Source organism: Nycticebus coucang, chromosome 8, assembly GCF_027406575.1.
Source record: "Nycticebus coucang isolate mNycCou1 chromosome 8, mNycCou1.pri, whole genome shotgun sequence".
Taxonomy (NCBI): domain Eukaryota; kingdom Metazoa; phylum Chordata; class Mammalia; order Primates; family Lorisidae; genus Nycticebus; species Nycticebus coucang.
The window spans coordinates 88,803,082-88,812,110 of NC_069787.1; positions in this window are offsets into that span (position 1 = coordinate 88,803,082).

Consider the following 9,029-nt stretch of genomic DNA (forward strand, 5'->3'; position numbering starts at 1 on the left):
ACAGTGGGCCTAGTTCCTTATGTTATCCACCTCTCTACGTTGACCAGTTTGTACAGTTCCTTGGATGTTCAACTAGTAGAGGTTCTACTGTATAAAGAGGTTTTAGTATGTGCATTAGTATTAGATATTTATGCTCATTGTCAATATTATTATTATTCTAGTAGGTTAAAGAAATAATAGTATACACAGATGACACATATTATATTAATGTAATTTTAAGTCACTTACATGCTAAGAAGCATTTGCATTTAAAATAATATTGTATTTCTACCATATCTTTAAGGATTTTATTCAAACCCTGATTTGTATGCTATGTATGTAAGGGGCAAACACTGGCTTTGGAATTAAACCTATATTTCAAGCACTTAAAAATAATTCAAAAGGAAGTATTTAATGTCCCTTTGTTTTCCTTCTCTCAAGAGAAAAAAGGCTTGAATAAAGGCTAAATTGCAGTGATGATTCTAACAACCGGAAAAGAAGAGATTAAGAATTGCAGTTACACAGAGTATGAAATATCTCATTCTGGATTTGGGAAATTGAAATGTTACCAAAACCAGTAATCACTTTTCTGTCGGTGGTAAAAATAGTTAAAAATTCATATAAGAGATCTAATTCTACCTTGTTTTGGATTTCAGCCAGTATTTCATATATTTTATTTGGAGCGATAATTGCTTTCTTTTTCGTTTTCAACCAAATAAAGATAATTACAATCACTGACAAGATACTCAAAAAAACTGACAAGATACTCAAGATTAGAAAGAAAAGCTAATTCTGGGCAGTGCCTGTGGGTCAGTGAGTAGGGCACTGGCCCCATATGCCGAGGGTGGTGGGTTCAAACCCAGCCCCGGCCAAATTGTAACAAAAAAATAGCCGGCCGTTGTGGCAGGCGCCTGTAGTCCCAGCTGCTCGGGAGGCTGAGGCAAGAGAATCCCAGCTGTGAGCTGTGTGATGTCACGGCACTCTACCCCAGGGCGGTACAGTGAGACTCTGTCTCTACAAAAAAAAAAAAAAAAGCTAATTCTATATAAATCTTCATCTATCTATCACAGATATCTATATTCTCAGGCAATTCTCAGTCTGTTCCTGCTACTATACCAAAATGCCTTAGCCTGGGTAATTTATGAATAATAGAAATTTATTTATTATCTTTCTGGAGACTCGGAAGTCCAAGATCAAGCACCAGCAAATTGGGTATCTGGTGGGGGCTTGCTCTCTTCCCAGAAGGCCTTCTTGCTGCACTCCCACATGGAGGAATGGCTGCATGCTGTGTCCTCACATGAGAAGGCCAAATTGTGTATACCTTGTATATATACGATTTTTATTTTAGTATACTTTTGATTAGTATTATGATGGTATAGCTTTCTCCACCCATTTACTTTTAATCTATATGTGTAATTACGTTTAAAGTAAATTTCTTGCAGACAACAAATAGAGGGTACCCCAAAATGTATAACAATATTTGTTCAGTCTCTTCAAACTGTTCCTTGCCTTTTAATGTGTCTTATAATTTTTTTTGTTGAAAATTGGACCTGGTATACTGTTCTTACAGTCCTCTGATTAGGTCTCAGTCCTTTGGTGAGCCTGCACTTCCAGACTATGAACTTCACTGGTGCTTCTCAGTCTTTCTCCTTTAGGTGAGACAGGAAGACTGGAATGGGCTAGAGTGGGGATAGTTCCCTTCCCCTAGGTCAGGTCATTTTTGAAAAAGCCCCAGGATATTGGGCTCTGGTAAAATAGTTTCTCTTGAGTGAAGGCCTTGTTGAGAGGAATATAATGCTCTAGTGCGGCGGTTCTCATCCACAGGAACTGTATTAAAGGGCCGCGGCATTAGGAAGGTTGGGAACCACTGCTCTAGTGTGTTTCAAAATGGTTCTTTTTTCCTTCCTGATTAAAACATGAAGGATTATGTCTCCAGTATTCTCTGTGAGAACCTAGTAGGGTCCAAGGGCAAAACTCAGGAAGTGTTAGGGTCCCCCCTGCCCAATAGATGCCCCTAAGTTTTTAACACAGAATTGCACACAAGTTTGTGGACTTGCCTCCAGTAAGTCGTCAATTACAGTTCAGGTTTTCCGACCCTTTCACTGATTCCTGCAGACGTTCCTGCTCCTGGGTTTCTGCCCTGGTAAATTGTCGTTTTCTGCATTTGCCTGTCTGTCTTTCCCATTTGGGGGGAAGTAGTTTGCCCCATGATCCTACTTCTCTGATGGATCTGAGAAGAGCTGTTGATTTTTCAGGTTGTTTGGCTTTTTACTTGCTGTTGGATGGAGTGGTGATTTTTAAGCTCTTTACATGTTGGACTAGAAACCAGTAGTCTTTTACATTTATTTTTGAATCAAATTTATTTTTGAATCAATCTAAAGAGACCATTCTGGAGACCATTCCTAATTTCCTAATAGGTGAGGAGATTTATGGTTAAGAGCCTTAATTTTTAAAAATCAGACTTGGGTAATATTTTTACATAACATTTATGTGTCAAGGACCAACTTGGTTTCCAAGTGTCCAATTAGGGTGAGAATCAATCCTTCTGATCCATTCATGATAAATGAAACAGGGCAAAAAGATTGGATGCAACACTCTTACAACTAAATGGCCAAGGTGTATAACTGATTTACAAATGTAGCTGATAGCTGAGGACTCAGTTCTAATTTACTGGTCACACCATTACTTGGATGGCTGATTGACAATGGGAACAAAGCCTCTGGCTGCTGACTTTGGTATTAAGGCTCTAAAGTAGATCTATGGCAGGTAGCTCAGTAGTTTTTGCTCCGTACTGAGAGAGCCAACAAAATTAGTCTTGTCAGGTTCACAGGCTAACCTTTTAAAACTGCCTACAACAAATGCAAATCCATTACCACTGCTAGAAGCACAGTTCCTGGAGTGTGCTTTAATACTGCCTATGTTACTGAACCTGATGGAAAGATATTTCATAATAGTCCCCTTTCTCCTACCTGCAGCAGAAGAAATTACATTAAATCACAAATTACACTAAGAAAAGCAGAGAGGAGCTAAGCAACACCTTCAGATCTCAAAAGAGAAGAGTTTTTTAAAAGCTTTAAATTTAGCTATTAAATGTAGACACATCACTACTGCTAAAAGGTCTTCATAAACTGATTTGCAGCATCTAATAAAATAAAAACAAATAAAAAAAAAAAAACTAGAGTAGGGCTTATTGTACATCTGAAATTCCAAAGTTCAAATATCTGTTGTGGAGCTGCAAGTCATCTCTCCAGTTTCATGCCTACTCACATTCCATTCCTTTCCACCAAAGAGGATCTCTTTTTCTCTTTGAAGTTTGCTTAATAACCTGGATGGTGCTTACGTGGGTATGTTCACTTTGTGATAATCATTATGGTTTGCGCTATATACTTCAACTAAAAAGAAAACAAACCTATTTGAGACTCACTTTCATAAATTGTTATCACACTTACTTGGTCTACTAACTAGGTCTCTACCTTTTAGATGCTTAAGTACGCTTACCCCACTGTGCACTTTTATTTTTTTTTTTTTTTTGTAGAGACAGAGTCTCACTGTACCGCCCTCGGGTAGAGTGCCGTGGCGTCACACGGCTCACAGCAACCTCTAACTCTTGGGCTTAAGCGATTCTCTTGCCTCAGCCTCCCGAGTAGCTGGGACTACACCACTGTGCACTTTTATAGAAAGTTGTTATATCTTTGTCATCCACTTCTCTGTGTATTTTAAGTTTACATGTGTTCCTCACTTTTCCCTGTGAAAACTTAAGCTTTTTGTCCAACATCTCTTTTGTAACTCTCCTGCATTGGTGCTGACAATGGTGTGTTCAGAAATCAGCTCTCAGAAAAACAAAACCCTGACTTGAAGTGACTGACAATCTTTGTGGTATATATACTCCCAATTTCAAAGTTTTAACATCCAGTTCACAAAGCTCCTGAATATTTAACAATCGGCTCTCATAAACAGACAAAAGCCAGCTCCAATCATGTAGGTAACAATAAGATCATTGCTAGTTTTGCATCGACTTAGAACAGTATTTTTACTAAATGCTCATTCATTTATACCACCATAAAGTTCTTCCAGCTGTAGGCACAGGCAATCATAACATGTTTCAGTGTGGAATCAATGATGGGTGAAAATTGTTCCCTGTGTTCATTCCTGCAGAGCTAAAGCTAAATAAGCCAATTTGCTGAATTACTTAGAGCCAAGTATTTATTACATCACAAACAGATTAGTTCCCACTTGTCAGGAAATGTAATAGAGCCCAGGCCCCAATTCCTGTTTGTTTTCTGCCACAAGTGCAGACTAAACGGAATGGATATTCAATAAGCAGTATTACACTGAAAGATGCATTTTCAAAATGGTGAGGGGGCGAATAAACAGGCAGCATTAATGTCAGAGGGAATTATGGGTGTGAACGCTTTCTTCCTGCTACTGTGTAAATCTGGCCCTGCTATAAATATTCAGTGGTATAAATAATGACTACATAGATACATTTTGCTCTTGGAAGCTCAAATACAGAAAGGCAACTGACATTTTCAATGTCAACATTTTGCAGGGCAACACTTTTCCTGATTTGTGAGTATGCCTATTATTTCAGTATAGACTTATCAGAAAAAAACAACCAGAAGAAAAATAAAAGTTAAAAGATCTGTAATATAGTGGGGGTGGGGGAGAACCCTTTTAAGAAACATTGATTCTACTGAAAACAAAAACTAAAGGGCTTTTCTATTTTATAAAATGAAATGAAAGGCAGACAAAAGGAATACTCTGTCTGAAGGCAAAATTCTGTGTTCTGTAGTCCCAGCTACTCAGGAGGCTGAGGCAAGAGAATCGCTTAAGCCCAAGAGTTTGAGGTTGCTGTGCACTGTGACACCACAGCACTCTACCAAGGGCGACATAGTGAGACTCTGTCTCAAAAAGAAAAAAAAAATTCTCTCTATATATCATTGTGACTTCAAATTTCCCAGGGCCAGAGGACGTAACTGGAAACTGAATACTAGCCATTCTGGTCTCTTCCTTTCCTCTCTTTTCCCTGCTCCCTCCTCCAATGGCAGTGGAGCTTAAAATTGGACAGTCACTTCTATTCTTCCCTTCTCAGTTTAAAAGTCTGGGTTTCCTAAGGAGTCACGGAAGTATCTAAAGGACATCAGAATGGCAGGTGACACAAGCTTAGGCATTACTTCAAAGGACATGACTATCTGATTTTTGATCACATACTAATGGGAAGATTTTGGTGCTGCTGTATGTACTTCTGGGTAGTCGCCCACACATACACCTTCTAAGTGCTGGAACCACGGCAATAGAGGAGGGGCAGCCCTTACTCAGTATTATTTGTGTGATCTCCTTTCTCTTTGTGTGCAAGCTGTGCTAATCCTACCACCTACCCCTGCTCTTTCCCTACCTTTCAGCTTGCTTTTCTCATTTGCAGTGGCATGATGTGAGAGTGGACTTGCTGATGAAAGTTTTCTGGAGGCAGTTTCCTACCCTCAGGCATGGCAGTCCAGCAGGACGGCATGTGCAAGGCTCCTGTAATTGTCATCCATTAAGTTCTAATCTTCTCATCATTCTCAATATTTAAACCATATTTCATGCTTAGCATTAAATAAAGATGAAAATGAATGTCATAGTTTAGGGTTCTCCAGAAGTCGTTTCTCAGACAGAATTTAATGCTCGGGAGTGCCTTGAGATCAGCATCCATGAGGAGGGGAGAAAGTGAGATTGGGTAGAGGGAGAAGTGGAGCTCTGATTTAGCCTCTACAACCCCAGCCAGGTTGGGAGCAGAAATGGCTCAACAGAATCACCCCAGTTTTAATCAAAGTGGCTGTTTCTGTACATCCCTGCCTCTACCCACCAATGGATGTGAACCTCCCCAGAAGGACCTGACCACGGTGAGGGGGCTTTCTGTAGCTGATGTGTTCCCTGAAAGGACTAAAATTTGGAAGCTGTTCCACTGAAACACTCAGTGCAGCTGGGACAATTCTTTCCTTGAAAAGAAATTTGAGCACAAAATCTCTGTGCTCACTATAACAAATCTCCAGATCTAAAAAATATCTATCATCTTTTACATATCTTACATCTGTAATAAGAGAACATGAAGCTACCTAATAATACATTCAAAGCTATTTAAAAACTATTGCTTTTCCCGGGCCTTGGTGCGTGCCACACCTTCTGGGGGCAAGACATGATTGCAAGAGGGACTTTACCTAACAAATGTAATCAGTGTAACCTGGCTTATTGTACCCTCAATGAATCCCCAACAATAAAACAAACAAACAAATAAATAAATAAAAACTATTGCTTTTCAATATACGGTGCTGGAGTGACTGGATATCCATAGGCAAGAAAATATACTTCAACCCAAATACTTCACCTGTAAGAAAACTAACTCAAAATGGATCATGGTTTTAAACATTACATGTAAAACCATAAAACTTCTAGGGGAAAAAGCCTAGGGTCAAATCTTTGAGACCTCAGATTAGGCAAAGAATTATTATACTTGATACGAAAAGCATAATACATTAAAAAAAACAATAAATGAGATTTCCTCGATTTTTTTTTTTTTTTGCAGTTATTTTGGCTGGGGCTCGGTTTGAACCCACCACCTCCAGTATATGGGGCCGGCACCCTACTCCTTTGAGCCCCAGGTGCCTCCCAAGATTTCCTCAAATTAATTGACTTTTACTCTGCAAAAGTGCATGTGAAAAGGATGAAAAGACAATAGATGACAGAAAATATTTGCAAACTACATATCTAACAAAGTACTGGTATGTACAGAATATAAAGAATTCTCAAAATTCAATATGTAGGCCACTGTGGTGGCTCACTCCTGTGAGCCAAGCACTCTGGGAGGCTAAGACAGGTGGATTGCTTGAGGAGTTTGAGATCAGTCTGAGTAAGAGCGAGACTCTACTCTTCTCTACTAAAAATAGAAAAATAAAATAAAATAAAAACTAGCCAGGTGTGATGGTGCATGCCTATAGTCCAGCTACTTAGGGGGCAGAGGCAGGAGGATCTCTTGAGTCCAAGGCTGCAATGAGCTATAATGACACCATGGCACTCTACCCAGAGCAATGGAATGAGACTCTGTCTCAAAACAAAAAAAAAAAAAATGAAAACATCAACACTTAGAAAATGGGCCAAATACACAAACAGACGCTTCATCAAAATAGATACACAAATGGCAAATACACACATGAAAAGAAGCTCAGTCTCACTAGCCATCAGGGATATGCATTAAAACCACAATGGGACATCACTAACCACCTATCAGAATGGCTAAAATAAAGACAACACCAAAGGCTGGCAAGGATGTGGAGAAATCAAATCAATCATACTTTGCCAGTGAGAATATAATGTACAGCTACTCTGGAATATAGTTTGGCAATTTTTAAAAACTGAAACATGCAACTATCATATGACCCAGCAATTGCACTCTTGGGCATTTATTTATTAGAAATATTAAAACTTGGGTTTACACAAAAACCCATACATGAATGTTTTCACAGCTTTATTTATAATATTTGAAGACTGGAAACAAACCAGATGTCCTTCAACAAATAAATGGTTACACAAAGTATGGTATACCTCCAAACATGGAATACTGCTCAGTAATAAAAAGGAAAGAACTACAAATATATGAAACAACTTTAATCCACAAGAAACTGTGCTCAGAGGGAAAAAGCCAATTCCTAAATGTTACATACTATATTATTCCATTTGTGTAACTTCCTTGAAATGACAAAATTATAGAGCAGATCAGTGATGGCCATGGTTTAAGGATGGATAGGTTATAGGTGTAGGAGGGATGTGGGTGTGACTATAAAAATGCAACATGGGGGATCCTGTGGTGATAGAAATGTTCCATATCTTTATTGTTTCCATGTTAATAGCCTAGTTGTGACATTGTACTGTCATTTTGTAAGATGTTACCACAAAGGGAAACTAGTAAAGAGTACATGTATTTCTCTGTGTTATACTTACAACTCCATGTGAATATGCAATTATCTCAAAATAAAAAGTTAAACTATTTGTAAAAAAAAAAAAAAAAATTGAACTCAATAAATGATGTAATCTAGTATATGAAATAGTGGCATTACATATTAGTGGAGTAAAGGGTTATTACTACATGGTATGGAGGTGATTTGATGATCTGTTGCTATACAACAAACAACACAACATATAGTAGCTTAAAACAACCACCATTTTATTTTCTCACAATTCTATGGGTCGTGAATTCAAGCTCGTCTAAGCAAATATTTTAATCCACATGGTGTTGGTTAGTGTCAGTCACTCAGCTGCATTCAGGCAGGGGCTGCTGGGCTAGAAATTCTAAGGCTTCACCCATAAGTCTGATGCCTCAGTGCTCTGCACATGGCTTCTTTCTCCACAGGATGGTGGTCAGCCTTTTGCCACGGCAGTTGACTTTCAAGGAGGAGTATTGTAGAGAGCGGACTGTGGACAGCAGAGCCCTCACAGCCTGGGGAACATTCAGAGAATGAACCCCCAACTGCTTCTCCTCCATGCCCAAAACAGCCATTTTCTTCATGCTTCCTCTGCCAGAAGTCACGTAGCCCTTTCCTTCTATAGTTAACTATGCAGAGATCCTTGAGATCTAGCCGGGCATTGTGGCGGGCGCCTGTAGTCTCAGCTATTGAGGAGGCTGAGGCAAGAGAATTGCCGAAGCCCAGGAATTGGAGGTTGCTGTGAGCTGTGCGATGCCAGGGCACTTTACCAAGGGCCATAAGTGAGACTCTTGTCTCTACAAAAAAAAAAAAAAAGAGAGAGATCCTGGAGATCTCTCCCTTCTTACTCCTTGTCATATGCTAACAAAATTAAGTAGTAACCACTAAGACACATAGTTTTTTCTTTGTTCTGTCAACTATGCTGAGATCCTTGTGATCTTACCCTTCTTATTTCTTGTCATATGTTAATGAACTTGAGCAGAAACCATTAACAAGATGGTTTGTCTTTGTTAAAGTTATTTACATTTTCGGCCGGCTCATGCCTGTAGTCCCAGCGCTGTGGGAGGCCGAGGTGAGTGGATTGTCTGAGCTCAG